The 16,420-nt window shown below is 38.5% G+C and overlaps 1 protein-coding gene and 1 pseudogene across 5 annotated transcripts in view; one reads left to right on the forward strand and one right to left on the reverse strand.

The window, feature by feature from the left end:
* CDC42SE2 (CDC42 small effector 2) overlaps positions 1-16,420 on the forward strand; it is a 130,883-nt gene that overhangs the window by 48,967 nt on the left and 65,496 nt on the right. The window lies entirely within an intron of this gene.
* LOC125934876 (plakophilin-4-like) lies at positions 2,192-6,671 on the reverse strand (annotated as a pseudogene).

Below are 16,420 nucleotides of genomic sequence, written 5' to 3' on the forward strand. Positions count from 1 at the left end.
ATGCCCTTATGGAAAGGAGGGCAGAGGCAAGAAAAGTGCAGAGAAGTAGAACTGGGAGCTCCATGTAATATACCTAGAATTACCCTAACTTGTGATGTGAAATAATCAATTTCCTTACTGTTAACTTGCTGCAGAAATCCTCTCATTTGATTTCTCCACTGATTATCCACTGTCTTTAGTGTGTCATGCATTTATTTATGCTTGATTAGGTTCTGTCCTGTCCAGTAATACTTGTTTATGTATGTCGCTTTTCTAGCACATTATAAATTTTGTGAAGTCAAGGGTGTGCTTATATTCCTGCTGTGTCTTACATTAGTATTATCTTCTTAATAAAGCCATCAGTGCATATTTACTGAATTGAATTGTTTGAACAGTTGAGTATTTGAAAAACCAATCTACAGAATTGAATAATTACGGAGATTGTCTTTTAATTCAAATTCTTTTCTTTAACCACACTACTTCCCTGGAGGATTATAAATGAAGTTTGGCTTTTAAGATGATTGGTGTGTAATACATTTTCAAGTAATCAGTTCTATTCTAAAAAAATGTTTTGTTTTTCTTCAACTTGACTGTCACAATCAGATCTTTTCCTATATATTTGATTTTTGATTTTCAGTCTAATAAATTTCACTATCTTCTGTGTTATAAACACAGAATAGTTTATGTTCTGTTTTTGATACTAATAGGAATAAGGGACAAAGATAGGAAGAAACAGAGGGGTGCCTGGATGGCTCAGTCAGTTAAGCATCTGACTTCAGCTCAGGTCATGATCTTGCAGTTTGTGAGTTCAGGCCCCACATCAGGCTCTATGCTGCGAGCTTTGGATCCTCTGTCTCCTTCTCTGTCTGTTCCTCCCTTGCTTGTTCGCATGCTTGCTCGCGCTCTCTCTCTCTCTCTCTCTCTCTCTCAAAAGAGAGTTTATTTTGAGAGAGAGAGAGAGAGAGAGAGAGAGAGAGAGAGAGACAGAGCACAAGTTAGGGGAAGGGGGGCAGAGAGAGAGGGAGAGAAGAGAATCTCAAGCAGGCTCTGTGCTGTCAACAAGGAGCCTGACTTGGAACCCAGTCCCACAAACTGTGAGATCATGACCTGAACCCAAACCAATAGTTGGACGCTTAACTGACTGAGCCACTCAGGCGCCCCTGTGTATGAAAACATCTTGACTGATACATCCTTTATCATCACCCATTTTAAACTGTATAATGATAACTCAAGGGACTTTGTGAATTAGGTAAGTAAGTCTCTGATAATGCAATCCATTATCAGTTGTGTAAGGGGGCAGATAAAGCAGGCCATTCATTGATTGATTCCAAGGATTCAAAGATTAAGTAGAAGGTGGTAAATAAATACATTGTCCATGCCATTGCTAAGGAGCTTATTGTTAACTAGAATAGGCTATCATTACCTGAATGATCCTACTAGTGTAGAGTAGGATTATTAACTGAGGATTGATGATCTCTTTAAAAAAAAATTTTTTTTTTAACATTTATTCATTTTTGAGTGAAGGAGTGTGTGTGTGGGGGGGGAGCAAAGAGAAAGGGAGGCACAGAATCTGAAGCATGCTCCAGACTTTGAGTTGTCAGTACAGAGCCCAGTGTGGGGCTTGAACTCATGCACTGAGAGATCATGACCTGAGCTGAAGTCAGATGCTTAACCGACTGAGCCACTCGCGCTCCTAATGATCTGTTATTAACTGAGGTTAGGGTTGTGGAAGAAAAGGAGTATCCATCATCTCTTGTAATTAGCTGTTTGATGGAGACTCCTACTGAGCCCTTGGTACTTCTGAAGCTGGTAAAACAAACAATTGTGGGGAACCTGGAGTCTGGCAGTCCTTAAAAAATATATATATATTTTTTATATATATATTAATATATGTATATTAATATATATATAAATTCTCACTAATCAGTTTTTCCTAATAAAGCATTAGGAAATATACACACCTTATGCCTTTATTTAAAATCTTTTTGTTTTCCTTATTCAGAATCTTGGGGCCAGATATATTTGTGGGGGTTTCACAATTCTTCAGATTTTAGAAAGGTTAATATAGTGCATACACTTTGTATTTGTGTCTTTTAACTTAAGGGACAAGTTGGTTTCTGTTATTAAAAATACAAATAATCGGGGCGCCTGAGTGGCTCAGTTGGTTAAGTGTCTAACTTTGGCTCAGGTCATGATCTCTCAGTCCATGAGTTCAAGCCCCGTGTTGGGCTCTGTGCTGACAGTGTGGAGCCTGGAGTCTGCTTCTGTTTCTGTGACTCCCTGTCTAATTCCCCCACCCCTGACTCGCGCGCACGCACGTGTTCTCTCTCTCTCTCTCTCTCTCTTTCCCTCTCCTTGTTTCAAAAATAAATAAGCATTAAAAAATTTTAAAGGAAAAACGCAAATAATACTTTACATGAGTAAATGCCAAGTTCTGTACACTTTTCAACATTATCTTAATTCTTGAACAAATTTTTTTTTCTAATAGCAATAAAACATGAAGAACATCCATTTTCTTTCTTTACTTTTTTTCTTCTTTCTTTCTTTTCTTTTGTAGGCTCTACACCCATTGTGGGATTTGAACTCACAACCCCTATAGATCAAGAGTCGCATGCTCTACTGACTGACTGTCTATTCATACTATCAGAACATAACTTTATGAACATTTTAAAAATCCCCTTTAATTTCATTTTACCTACACGTCCCCCATCTCTTTTCACTCATTTCTCAAACCTCTCCTTGCATTGCCCACACCTTTACCAGACTAAAGAATCTGTAAGTAATTAGTTCTGACACCTAAATAGAGCTTAGAAAGTCAAAGTGCTCTCTCCCAAAGGTTTCCTCACTTCACTGATAAGTCTTCAGAAAAGAAAAAAACACTCTTCACTCATTCTTTATATCTCACTTTCACATTTCATCAGCAGATCAGCAAGATGTATTTTTCTTCTCATTCTAAACAAGATTAGAAAGATTTCTACTGAGCATCTTGATGCTACACCCACAAGTCTGGAGACTCTGGGTACTGTTCTGCTCTTAAGAAGGTCCTTTAATGGAATGAAAGTCTATATAACTTGTGGTTGATTTCAGTCCATACTGTGTTGGATAATCAGTAAATAGCTGGAAAGTGAACTTAGTCATCATCAAAATAAGGATCTTCATAGCTATGAGGAGACTGCGAATACAGTTCTGCAAATACAATTCTGTTGGAATCATTTTTTCTTTTTTTAAAAAATTTACGTAATCTCTGCACTCCATGTCGGGCTTGAACCCATAACTCTAAGATCAAGAGTCACACACTCTTAAAACTGATTCAGCCAGGCACCCCTCTTTTGAAATCATCTTGACTACAATACAGCTAGTATCCCGTAGCCATCTGTTTTGTTTTCTTGCTAGTGAGTAATAGGAACTGATGTAAATTGGTGAAGATTTGCTGGAGCCTGAGTATAAGCCTTTATATGTGGTTTCCTTCTGGCTCTTAAAATACTGCATAGGTGGCTGGATCCTGTTGTATTCAGAGTGAGGGTCTCTGATTCTTAACAGTATTCGTGAGGAGGAAGTGCTGCTGACGGACTGATGGGTGACATCTGTTGGTTAGTGGTAGACAAGGAAGGATGTGAATTGAATTGGTCTGCAATGTACAGTGAAGGTGTAAAAAAATGGTTTTGATTGCATCCATCTTTTTCATGAATGCTTTGGAGGTCCTGTTATTGCTATAATGTATTCAAGAGCTGGGCTGCTGCCTTTACCACTTTGAGAGATGATCTGTCTCCTCTGCCTTTGGTTGTGTTCACTAGCTTTTCTTTCTCCCTTGAGTCAACAAGGACTTTGTTGTTCTCCATGTTTTTGCTAGTGACCTCGTGCAGAGGTTTTTTGTTTTCTTCCTTCCTTCCTTCCTTCCTTCCTTCCACAATTCCAGTTTATTGGGGTAATAGTAATTGATGCCTGCAGCCGTATGAAGTGCTCCATACCCAGAACTGCATCATGAAGAGAGGAAGGGCCTGGAATGCAGACAGAATCAGGCCAGTCTCAGTCTGTAGAGTCCTGTGGGTGCCTGCATCCGACCCTGCATCTGCGGGTTACTACTGAGTGAGCTGGATACAGGCTGGAGGGACCTGGTATAGCAGATGGCTTCCGTGATCTTGTCAGACAGCACATGAGGACCAGGGCTACTGGGAAGCCAGTTGGTTAGGTCTTATGGTATATTTACCTGTGAGCTTCTTGTTCTGAACATCTTGCACCATATTCCTGAAAGCAATTGCTTCACATGGAGTAGCTCTATCATTATCTGCCATGAGAAGTTCTATAAGGATGGGCAACCCTTTTTCTTTGTGGATGGCCACCAGGATGTATGCTGTAAACATCTAGTTTCCAGAAGACTGCTTCTGGAGCGATCTAGCAGAGCTTTTCAAGTTGGCTGGGTTGGAACTTTCTGGTGGAAGAATCAGATACCGTTTTACCATTGTTGGATGCCACAGCATCTCGTCCCCTTGGAGAACTTTGACAACTTGGGGATATGACCAACTTCATCTCATTGATCTTTTTTATGTCCTTCTCTTTTTCTTCTCCCCTTGTCAGCCTGGCTCTATGTCCTTGCTGGGAGTCTCTTTTCCTAGTTAAGTCATCCCAGCAGCCAGGCTGATAGGATAGGTTTCTTGGGGGTGCAAACACAGTTCACCACAGTGTTGCTGTTGTAATTAGATGTGTTCATACATGTGCGAATCACATGCCGATGTGAGTCTGCCAGCCCCTCATAGGATTGCATTTGCTTCTTCCCTCCCTCCCTCCCCTACAGAATTAGGCAGAACAAGTGAAGTCTAATTATGATCAGCATCAAAAGAAGAATTACTGCATTCAGAAGAACTGGAATATTCACACTTTTTGTTAAGGTTGAGAGAGTATCTCAGTGGATTGTCACCTTTACAGTATCCCATGGAGATAAATTCCAGAGAACTCCTATACAAATTTCCTTACTTTATCAGTAGATTTTCTTACCAGTTGGAACAAGGCAGATATCTCACCAACATTCTTGATTGGTATTTTATTTTTCATCTGTAAGACTGGCAAAAAGGAGGTTTCAGAGACCACCACAGCATTCCGCCAAAGTTCCAAAACTCTTATCATCAAGAAGGTGGACCAAATGCTTGATTCTTCCTAATCTGTACATCACCTTCTGCACCTTATTGTTGCCAGAGCACAGGTGATGCAGGTAGGCCACTGCATCTGCCTGAACTAATGGGAAGGGTGTTGCAACATGTGAGCAACTTGACCCAACTTCTGAACATGCCAGGCACTCCCCGGGGTCTGTCTGAATACGGTCTGTGGCTGTGGATCTTGTGGTGCCATCATCAGCTGGTGCTGCATGGTGAAGCCTGTTACATCTGCACTCCTGCACTCAGTGTTGGATTGGACTGTAGGGCTCTGTGTGGCTAGCTGTTGTGTTCAGAGCATCATTATTTTTTTGGTATGTAAGGGCGCTTTGTTGTCTGGATATCGTTTGCATATTTTCAATACTTACTGTACCTGTGCAATACAGTGCTGCCTGTAATCCTTAGAGCTCCATGGTTTCGTGGTTTGGTTTGCGATAACCTTGGGCTGTACTGGGTCTTGCCTCCATATATAGTAGTGATGAGCAGTTTGGGAGACACAGCAGAATGAAGGTCTTGCCCAAGTTGGTTGGGCTGACTAGCCTAGGAACTGTAAGCCTGTCAGGCTGTCTGGCTGATGAGGAACCATACTTGTAATGGCACGATGCTGCTGTCCACATTGTTCTGTGTCATGAACAGTCCTTTTCAGTGAAGATCCCAGATGTGTGGTATAGTGGTCATCACTGCAGGACAATGACCCCACTTGGCCTTTGGATGGGGAAGCTGCTTGAGCTTGACCATCAGGGTCAGTGGGGACCCTGCTCTGGTGGCAGTTTGGTACTGAGGGATTGGTCTTTCGGGATTGGAGGAGTGTAGGGTGATGACTAATACAGTCTGATGTACAACTGTTGGGGAGATGACTCTCTGTTTAGAGTATGGAGACGCTGCCCACTGAGCAGGTAATGGGGTGGAGGAAGATGTCCTGGGGTTCGGTGGTCGGGAGTCTCAGTGATGGAGAGCCAAATCTACTATCCAGAGAAGTTCTCACTGACCCCTTTGAGGAAGACATACCTGTCCTGGTAACATAAGAACGACTGTGCTCTAGATGGAGCTGAACTAACTCTTCTCATGGCCTGATTGGCTACTCATGGTTGAACTAGTGTTTGCCCTTCAGCTCTTGAATTACTAAATGGTTACTGGTTGAACTGTGAGCGAATGCTGTGGTCTCTTGTGTGTCTTACCCAGATTCTGGCTGTCTTGGAAACTCCTTGCTTCCTGGTTTTCACTGTCAGAATAAGAATTCATTTATGTTGAACTTCTTGAGTTAGCCAATGATCTTTCATGGTGAATAGAGGGTCCCTTGTGCTGACTCTGTCCTGATGAGGTCGTTGTTGGGATGGATGGCATCAAAAACTCTAGGTTTGTTCATATCAGTATTTGCACATCTCTTGATCTCCAAGGAGATGACTCCCCTAGGTGAGCTGCTCCTTCAGGGAAGCTAGGACAGTGGTGGCTGTGGTATTGGGTTTCAGGCCTAGGCCAGTGTAGGCAGTTTTCTTTGTGTGGTTGCTCCTCCTCCACCAGTGAGGCCTGCTCAGTATTGGGCATTTATTTCTTTTTCTAGATTAGACAGGGTTTTTTTTCACTCCAGGAACCAGGTACATCCGCCTGAGGGGTAGCTGCTGTGCTACCCTCCAAAATTTGAAAAGCGAGCAACGGCTCCCCAACCCTCCTTTCCCTACACACCCCCTTCCCTGGAACAGCTCTCCCACCAGCCACAGGGGTGGTAGCTACCTTGCCCCTCTGCCCTGTGCCTGTGGAGTTAGCTTTGCAGCCAGCATTGATAAGGACTCAGTCCTAGAGGCCCTTCTTCATCTTTATACTTGAAAAAATTTAGAGACATTAGGTGACTTTATAGCAGTTTATGCAGCTAGGAAGTGGTAGGATTGAGATTATAATCCATATCTGTTTGGCTCTGAGATCCATGTGTGTATTAACCTCTGTTGCACTGCCTTTTCATTGTGTTGTACTCCTTAAACTCACCTATTTACTAACATTAGTAAGATTATTATTATTGGAAAGTTTAATCAGCTAACCTAACTAAATTAATATTTCTTTTTTTTTTTAAATTTTTTAACATGTATTTATTTTTGAGAGACAGAGGGCATGAGTGGGGAGGAACAGAGAGAGAGGGAGACACAGAGTATAAAGCTGTGAGCACAGAGCCCAACGTGGGGCTGGAACTCATGAACTGTGAGATCATGACCTGAGTCAAAGTCAGATGCTTAACCGACTGAGTCACCCAGGCGCCCCCACTTAATATTTCTAATAGTCTTGCTGATTGACTTAGCTTTTCTGGGAATAGAGTCCTTATTTATAAACATACATAATATTGAATTTTGCTTATCCTTTTCAGACTTTATATCATATTGGTTCACTTACTAGTTGCATTATCTAGAACTTCTAGAACATTGTGATAACAGTGAGCATCTTGTTAATTAATTTAAAACATCTGATGTTTCACTAAATGCTTACATTAATTGAATAAAGTTTTTCACCAATGAGCATGATGCCAGCCCTTAGTAGTATTCTTCATAAATAAAATAGGAAAGAGAGCAAAGTACTTCTGTTTTATTAAGAGTTTTTTAAAAATTCTTTTTGGACGTCTATGTAGGCCAGATTTTAAAGTTTTAATTGTTGCTGTGTCATAATTGCTAAAACTAAAAATTACTGTTATTTCTACCTACTTATACCGCACTCATTTTTAATCTCTGATAATGTATACACGTCTTACCTCTGGTACATTTAAAAAATAAGTTTATTATAATTTATAACTTGCTGAGTTGTATTTATTTTAAATATATATTTAAAAATTTTTATGTGGGGCTAGCATGTAGTAGGAGTTCAGTGAATATATGTTCAATATGTTAATTTTTATAATTATTTGATTAGTGAGGCATATTGATAATAATCCTGTATTATGACTAATGATAGGAAAATGTTGTATCAGTTTTAGAAGTGGAAAAAAACCAGAAAATAGATATGTAATATTGCTGTAGTTTCCTGGTTTCATGGTCATTTAGCTGATTTCTGATCCTACCATTTTCCCATTCTGACTTGATAGCATTTTGCTGTAGGTACCACTCTTTCAGTAGTTCGCTGGTGGGTTTAGGTATTTCTTTTAGTTCTCTCGCACGAGCGCGCACTCTCTCTCTCTCTCTCTCGTTCTTTCTCCCTCCTTCCATCCAACCCTCCCTCCGTCTCTCTCTCTCTGTCTCTCTCTCTCTCTCTCTCTCTCTCTCACACACACACACACGAGGACTAATTCATTTACCAAATGTGAGAGAATGAGGAAATATGCATATTATAGAAAATTATTAAAATACAGAGGTAGAATGTGATTGTCCTATTCAAATATTGCCCCTGAATGGTTCAGAGTTTCTCCTGTTAAACTTGCAAATAGCTATAAAGGAGGAGTTTGGGAGATATCTAAGGAATGGAATAATTGGAATTACTCTTCAATTTTGTCAGTGTGATCCAAAATATCTGTCTCTATCTATAGCTAGAAAATATTTTTGAAAGTCTTATAATAGTGTTATAGTTTAAGGGAATGGAAACTGATATTAAATTTCTAGTTATTTTGGTTAATGGTCTAGGGTATAATTATCTGGACATAATTGCCATTTGAGGAGCTATGCTTTGCTTAAGTAAATAGAATTGGTGGCTCCGTGTTGGGCCCACTCAGCAGCTAACCATAGTATAATAATCCTTACCACAGCAGCTGGAATTTATTGTAGCTATTGCTGTATGTTCTCACTGTAAAGGCTGTGATTTCTGTGAGGAAATCAGAAAAGCAGCCCTTTTGTGGTTTTGATTAAAGAGTGTTTTCCTGGCAGCCTGAGAAAATGCTCTGCTTGTTTTGTGCTCTGTAGATATGAGATGTGCTTTTACAAAAGGAGCTATTTCTTTAAAAAGTAGTCCTATGCAAGATACCTATTTTAATTTTATTATTAACCATCTAATAATTGTGAATGGTTTTAATGCACATGTTCACTGAAGAAATGCTTATAGGGAACGATACTAATTAAAGGAAATGTGTTGATGTTAGGGTGGGTATAGAAATTTTCCACTCAAGGCCACATTCCTATGGTTATCTTTCTATGGTTTTCTTTAAAAATGGTTGACTCATAGAACTCAGAACAAGTTGAGTACTGTGTATACTGTCTTTGGGTATTTTATTTTAATTACAGTGTTGTTAAAATACAGTGTTATTTTACTTTTAGGTATACAGTATAGTGATTTAAAAATTCTTTGTATTACTCAGCGTTCATCAAGATAACTGTACTCTTAATCCTCTTCACCTATTTCTCCCATCCCTTGACCCATCTCCCCTTTTGTAACCATCAGTTTTTCTCTATAATTAAGAGTCTGTTTTCTGGTTTGTCTCCCTCTTTTTTTTGCCTTGCTGATTTGATTACTGGATTCCACATATATGCGAGATCATCCAAGATTTGTTTTTCTCTGGCTTATTTCACTTAGCATTATGCTTTCTCCATATTGATACAAATAGCTAGATTTTATTCTTTTCTTATGGCTAACATTCCTGTGTATGTGTGTGTGTGCCACATCTTTTATCCATTCATCTGTTGGTGGACACTTGGGCTCCTTCAATAGTTTTGCTATTGTAAATACTGCAATAAACATAGGGGTGCATTTATCCCTTCGAATTAGTGGTGTTATATTCTTTGAGTAAGTAACCAGAAATGTGGTTACTGGATCATGGGGTAGTCTTATTTTAAATTTTCTGAGGAACCTCCATGCTGTATTCCACAATAGCTGTACCAGTTTGCAGTCTCACTAATAGTGCACGAAGGTTTCTTTTTCTTCACATACTTGTCTACACTTGTTGTCTTTTTTATTTTTGACAGGTGTGAAGTAAGATCTCATTGTGGTTTTAATTTGCAGTTTCCCTGATGATGGATGATGTTGAGTATCTTTTCATGTGTCTGTTAGCCATCTGTATGTCTTTGGAGAAGTGTCTATTCATGTCTTCTTCTGCCCTTTTTTTGTTTTTGTTTTTTAAGAGAGAGAGCGTGAATATAGGGGAGAGAGGCAGAGAGAGAGAGACAGAGAAAGAGAGAGAGAGAGAGAGAGAGAGAGAGAGAGAGAGAGAGAGAGAATCTCAAGCATTCTCCACGCTTAGCACAGAGCCTGACACAGGACTTGATCCTGTGACCCTGGGATCATGACCCTAGCCAAAATCAAGAGTCGAATGCTTAACCAACTGAGCCACCCAGGCACCCCCTATTCTTCCCATTTGTATTGAAAAAAAAATTTTTTTTTAAGTTTATTTATATTGAGAGAGAACAAAAGGAGGGGAGGGGTAGAGAGAGAGGGAGAGAGAGAGAGTCTCATGCAGGCCCCACACAGAGCCCAGCAGAGTTAGCTCAGAGCTTAATGTGGGGCTTGATCTCAAAAACCATGAGATCATGACCTGAGCCAAAATCAAGAGTCAGATGCTTAACAGACTGAGCCACCCAGGTGCCCCTACCCATTTTTCAGTTGGATTATTTGTTTCATTTGGTGTTGAGTTATATAAGTTCTTTATATATTTTGGATACTGTTTATTGAGTGTGTCATTAGCAGGTATCTTCTCCATTCAGTAAGTTGTGTTTTAGTTTTTTTGGTTGTTTCTTTTGCTGTGCAGAAGCTGTTTAGTTTGAAGTAGTTCCAGTAGTTCATTTTTGCTTTTGTTTCCCTTGCCTCAGGTGACATATCTAGAAAAATGTTGCTATAATCAGTGTCAGAGAAAGTACCACCTGTGCTTTCTTCTAGGATTTTTATGGTTTTAGGTCTCACATTTAGGGTCTTAGTCCATTTTGAGTTTATTTGTATGTAGGGTGTGTGAAAGTGGTCTGGTATCATGCTTTTGCTGTAGCTGTCCAGTTTTCCCAGCACTATTTGTTGAAGAGACTTTTTCCAGTGCATGTTCTTGCCTCCTTTATTGCAGATTAATTGACCATATGATTAATGGGTTTCTTTCTGGACTTCCTACTCTTTTTCATTGATCTGTGTGTCTGTTTTTATCCCAGTACCATACTGTTTTAATCACTATGGTTTTGTAGTGTAACTTGAGGTCTGGAATTGTGATACTTCCAGTTTTTCCTTTTTCAAGATTGCTTTGGCTATTTAGGGTCTTCTGTGGTTCCATAAAAATTTTAGGATTTTTTTGTTCCAGTTCTGTGAAAAATGCCATTGGTATTTTCATAGGGATTGCATTAAGTGTATAGATTGCTTTGGGTAGTGTAGACATTTTACCTGTGTTTGTCCTTCTAACATATGAGCATGGAATCTCTTTTCATTTGGTTGTGTTGTCTTCAGTTTCTTTCATCAGTCTTTTATAGTTTTCAGAGAACAGATCTTTGACCTATTTGGTTAAATTTATTCTGAGGTATCTTACTATTTTTGCCGTAGTTGTAAATGGGATTGTTTTCTTAATTTCTCTTTCTGCTGCTTTGTTACTAGTGTGTAGAAATGTTGTGAATTTCCATGCACTGATTTTATATCCTGTGACTTTACTGAATTCAGTTATCAGTTCTAGTTGTTTTTTGGTGGAGTTTTCAGGGTTACCATGTCATCTGCAAATAGTGACAGTTTTACTTCTTTACCAATTTGGATACTTTTCATTACTTTCTGTTGTCTGGTTGCTGTGGTATTGTCATTGGGTTTTAATGGTAGATGGGGAAGAGTAAATTTTACTCTTTAAAAATTGACTAACACTTTCATGCCTGATTACTTACATTCCTAAATATTATAAGCTATAGCTACATTTTTCTGATTCCTTCATATATTTCAGGCATTTAACAAGGCGGATTTACCAGTAAACAAATTTTCTTAAAACATAAATAATCCTTAAATGTCCAATAAATTATACTTGCAAATTTAGCTTATCACATTTTCTTATCTTTTAAATAAATAGAATATTTTTATATTTATATTTATATAAAAATGTATATAATATATATAAATATATAAATATATATATATTTATATTTACCTTTATAAATAGAACATAAAATACCCTAATAGTAAGTTGTTAAAATATATTTAATGGCAATAAAATATTAATGCTGTAGCTTTTGGTTGACCTCATCATTTCTGTATTGATTTCTGTATTTTCCTGGAGTTCTAGAATTATCCACTGAAAAGGAAACAGTTACTGTCAAGCCTAGCTGAGGTAATTTGGTTAAAAATCAGGACTGGGATGCTGTTATGAGTAAAGCTCTTAAGGTCAAAAACTATAGAATTTGAATGGATTTCTGGGGAAAGAAACTTGATATTGATAGTGGCTAGGACCTAGATACACCTGCCAAGCCTGAGCTGGCCTTGGTTAGCATGCGTGCTTTTCTTAGGTTGAATGGGTTCACTTAATATGGGACCTTTTGAGTCCTCTTCTTTTAACTATTTACTCAGACACATGGGTTTTGTATTTTATGCATCCTTGTACTTACCTGAAATGCTGGTCTTTTAAATGAGTTGAAAGTAGGGGTGGGAGGAAGATCTTTCCAAGCCCCAGTGTTATTTATTTAATTTCTCAAATTCTGGGTCCCACTTCATCCTGGTGTTCTAAGCCTGTAGTAAAGCACTCATTTTAAGTTCTTTATTTGGGATGGAATTCTGAACCCCTTATTTCCCTTTATTCATGGAATAATTTTATTTCAGCTGTAGTTGTTCTCTATACCATAGAAAGTAATGTGGAGAACAGTTTCTGCCTCTGGGAAGAACTTCTGTTGGTCTCACTAACCATGATATATTCAATGTGCTGAATGGGAAAATAGGCATCCAAGAATACTTTATCCAGTAGGCTTCATTCAGAATTAGAAAGAGGGAGATAAAGAGTTTCCGGGACAAAAACTAAAGGACTTTGTGACCACTAAACCCACCCTGCAAGAAATATTAAAGGGGAATCTTTGGGAAAGAAAGACCAAAAGCAACCAAGACTAGAAAGGAACAAAGAAGGGGTGCCTGGGTGGTTCAGTCATTTGAGCGTTTAACTCTTGATTTCAGCTAGGGTCACAATGTCAGGGTTGTGGGATCAAGCCCTGTGTTGGGCTCTTCACTGAGTGTGGTGCCTGCTTAAGATTCATATTCTGTCTCTGTCTCTCTCCCTCTCTCTCACTCTTTCTTCCCTCTACCCCCTACTCGTGCTCTCCTTTCCTCTTTTTCTTAAAAAAAAAAAAAAAAAAAAAAATTCCCAAACAACTTTATAGGTAATACAATGAGTTAAATTCATATCTATTAATAATCACTCTGAATGGAAATAGAAATTTAGAATATGATAAAAATGCATTCCAGATCAGAGAAGAGGATTTTTTGGTTTTTTTTTTTTTAATTGCAGTATATTATAGCAGGGTAATGGTCCACAACAAACAAACAAAATAGATCCTTCTCTTCAGAGGAGGAAAGCAGATTTTTACCCCCCTGTATGTTATTGGAGTTGAGGAGGCATTTTTCAAAGATTGGAAATGCAGATACTCTAGTGGATTGTTAGTGGGTGTGTAGCTTGGTATATTCTGTTAGATTTGAAAAATATCTGTGAAAATCTAAAATACCTACTGAAATTTAAATCTACAAATTCTTTGATCCACCACCACAGATAAATGCTCTAGGTTTTGGGTTCACTCTGTCATATTCCACATGTGTGAAAGTACAAGATTATTCCATGCATTATGTATGTGGAAGTAAAAGGTGAGAAACAACTCAGCTTTACACCTATTGGAGATTGTTTATACCCATGTGATAAAATATAGCCTTCAAAATTGAGGTAGGCAGTTTTAAAAAAGTTCTTGATATTGCCTGTTTTCCAAGGGAAGTATTAAGTGAAAATAGCAAGGTGCCAAATGATATATGCAGTCACATGAAAATATTTTAAAAAGGAAACGATACATATTTATATTCTTTTGTATGTTTAGAATACTTGTGAAAGGCTACACTAGAAGTTGATGCTAGTGGCTGTGTCTGTGGAGGAGAACTGGGTGGCTAGATAATGGTGAGATTTATTTTGTCATAATCTCCTCTTGCATCTTTAGAGTTTTACACTATGGTAACATATTGGTATATTACTCATGTGACCAAAAAGAAACATATAACACACACACAAATTAATATGTAATACTGAGTAATAAAACCTCTTTATCCTGATTTTCATCTTTATCAACGCATCAGAATTTCTTAAGGGTGAAACCTTACATTACATTCAATTACATTAAAAAGTTTTTTTTTTATTGTGATATAAAACATACAACAAAAATTACCATCTTGGGGTGCCTGGGTGGCTCAGTCTCTTGAACATCCAGCTCTTGATTTTTGCTCAGGTCATGATCCCAGGATTGTGAGATTGAATTTGGTATCAGGCTCCGTGCTGAGCATTGAGCTTTCTTGGGATTGTCTCTCTCTCTCCCTTTGTCCCTTTCCCCTGCTCGCACAGTCTCTGTCTCCTAAAATAAAAGTTGAAAAAAAATATTTAAAAAAAATTACCATCTTAACCATTAAAAAAATGTTTATTTAGTTTGAGACAGAGAGTATGAGCGGAGGGAAGAAGCAGAGAGGAGAGAGAGAATATCCTAAGCAGGCTCCATGCCATCAGCATTAGAGCCTGATAGGGGGTTTGATCTCACGAACCATGAGATCACGACCTGAGCTGAAATCAAGAGTCAGATGCTTAACTGACAGAGCCACCCAGGCGCCCCACCATCTTAACCATTTTTAAGTGTATAGTTTAGTAATATATTCACATTGTTGTGAACAGATCTTCTTAACTCTCCTCTTGCAAAAATGAAACTCAAATACTCATTCAACCACTTCCTTTTACTTTCTATTGCTAGCACGTTAGAAGTTTCTCTGAATTTGAGTACTTTAGATGTAAGTAGAATTGCTCATATAAGTGGAATCATAACAGTATTGGTCTTTTTGTGACTGGCTTATTTCACTTAGCATAATGTTTTCAAAGTTCATCCATGCAGCATGTGACAGGATTTTTAAGACTATTGAATAGTATTCCGTTATATATATAGATCACATTTTGTTGGTGAATTCATTGGCTGTTGGATGTTTGTCTTCCTTGACCCTTTTGGCTCTTGTAAATAGTGCTGCTATGAACATGAGTGTGTACATATTCTTTGAGATTCTGCCTTCAGTTCTTTTAAATATATACCTGATATACCTAGGGGCGCCTGGGTGGCTCAGTTAGTCGTCTGACTTTGGCTCAGGACATGATCTCGTGGTTTGTGGGTTCAAGCCCTGCATCAGGCTCTGTGCTGACAGCTCAGAACCTGGAGCCTGTTTGAATTCTGTGTCTCCCTCTCTGCTCCTACCCTGCTTACACTCCATACCTTTCTTTCTCTCAAAAATGAATAAACATTAAAATAAATAAATAGGGGTGCCTGGGTGGCTCAGTCGGTTAAGCATCTGACTTTAGCTCAGGTCGTGATCTCATAGTTTGTGAGTTCAAGCCCCCCACATTGTCACATCCTCTGTCCCCCTCTCTCTCTGCCCCCCCCCCCCCCCGCTCATTCTGTCTGTGTCTCTCAAAAATAAATAAATGTAAAAAAAAAAAAAAAACTTAAAAAAATATACATACATACACACACGTGATGTACTTGAAAGTGGTGGGATTGCTGGATCACCTAGTGGTATTATTTTTCAATTTTTGAGGAATCTTCATATTGTTCATTACAGGAGTTTGCACCATTTTACAATTTTACCAACAGTGTGCAAGACTTCCCAGTTTATTCACAGTCTCACCTATATTTAACTGTTTTTTTTTTTTTGATACTAGCCATCGTAATGGATATGAGGTGGTCCCAATATACATTTTTAACAAGCATTATAGTCATAAATTCCTTGCATATTTAAAAAAGTTTATCAAGTATATTTAATCTGATTTCATTTTGATCACCTAGAATGAAACAAGTAGTCAGTTTTTACAACCGTTGCTCAGTATGCTTTGTCGTTAGGTATATGTTCTATAATAAGATCTTAAAGGGATAGTACCCTTTACTGTGCCTCTCCTGTTTTTTTCTTCTATTTAACCATGATTGAATGACCCAGGAACAAACTAGGCTATACTTAACCCAAATGAATTATGCCAACTTTTCTCGTACATAGTTAAAAAAAAATTTTTTTTTAATGTTTATTTATTTTTGAGACACAGAGCATGTACGGGGAAGGGTCAGAGAGAGAGGGAGACACAGAATCCGAAACAGGCTCCAGGCTTCGAGCTGTCAGCACAGAGCCCAAAGCGGGGCTTGAACTCACAGACAGCGAGATCATGACCTGAGCCAAAGTCGGACGCCCAA

The sequence above is a fragment of the Panthera uncia genome (assembly GCF_023721935.1).
Source record: "Panthera uncia isolate 11264 chromosome A1 unlocalized genomic scaffold, Puncia_PCG_1.0 HiC_scaffold_17, whole genome shotgun sequence".
NCBI classification, from domain to species: Eukaryota; Metazoa; Chordata; class Mammalia; order Carnivora; family Felidae; genus Panthera; species Panthera uncia.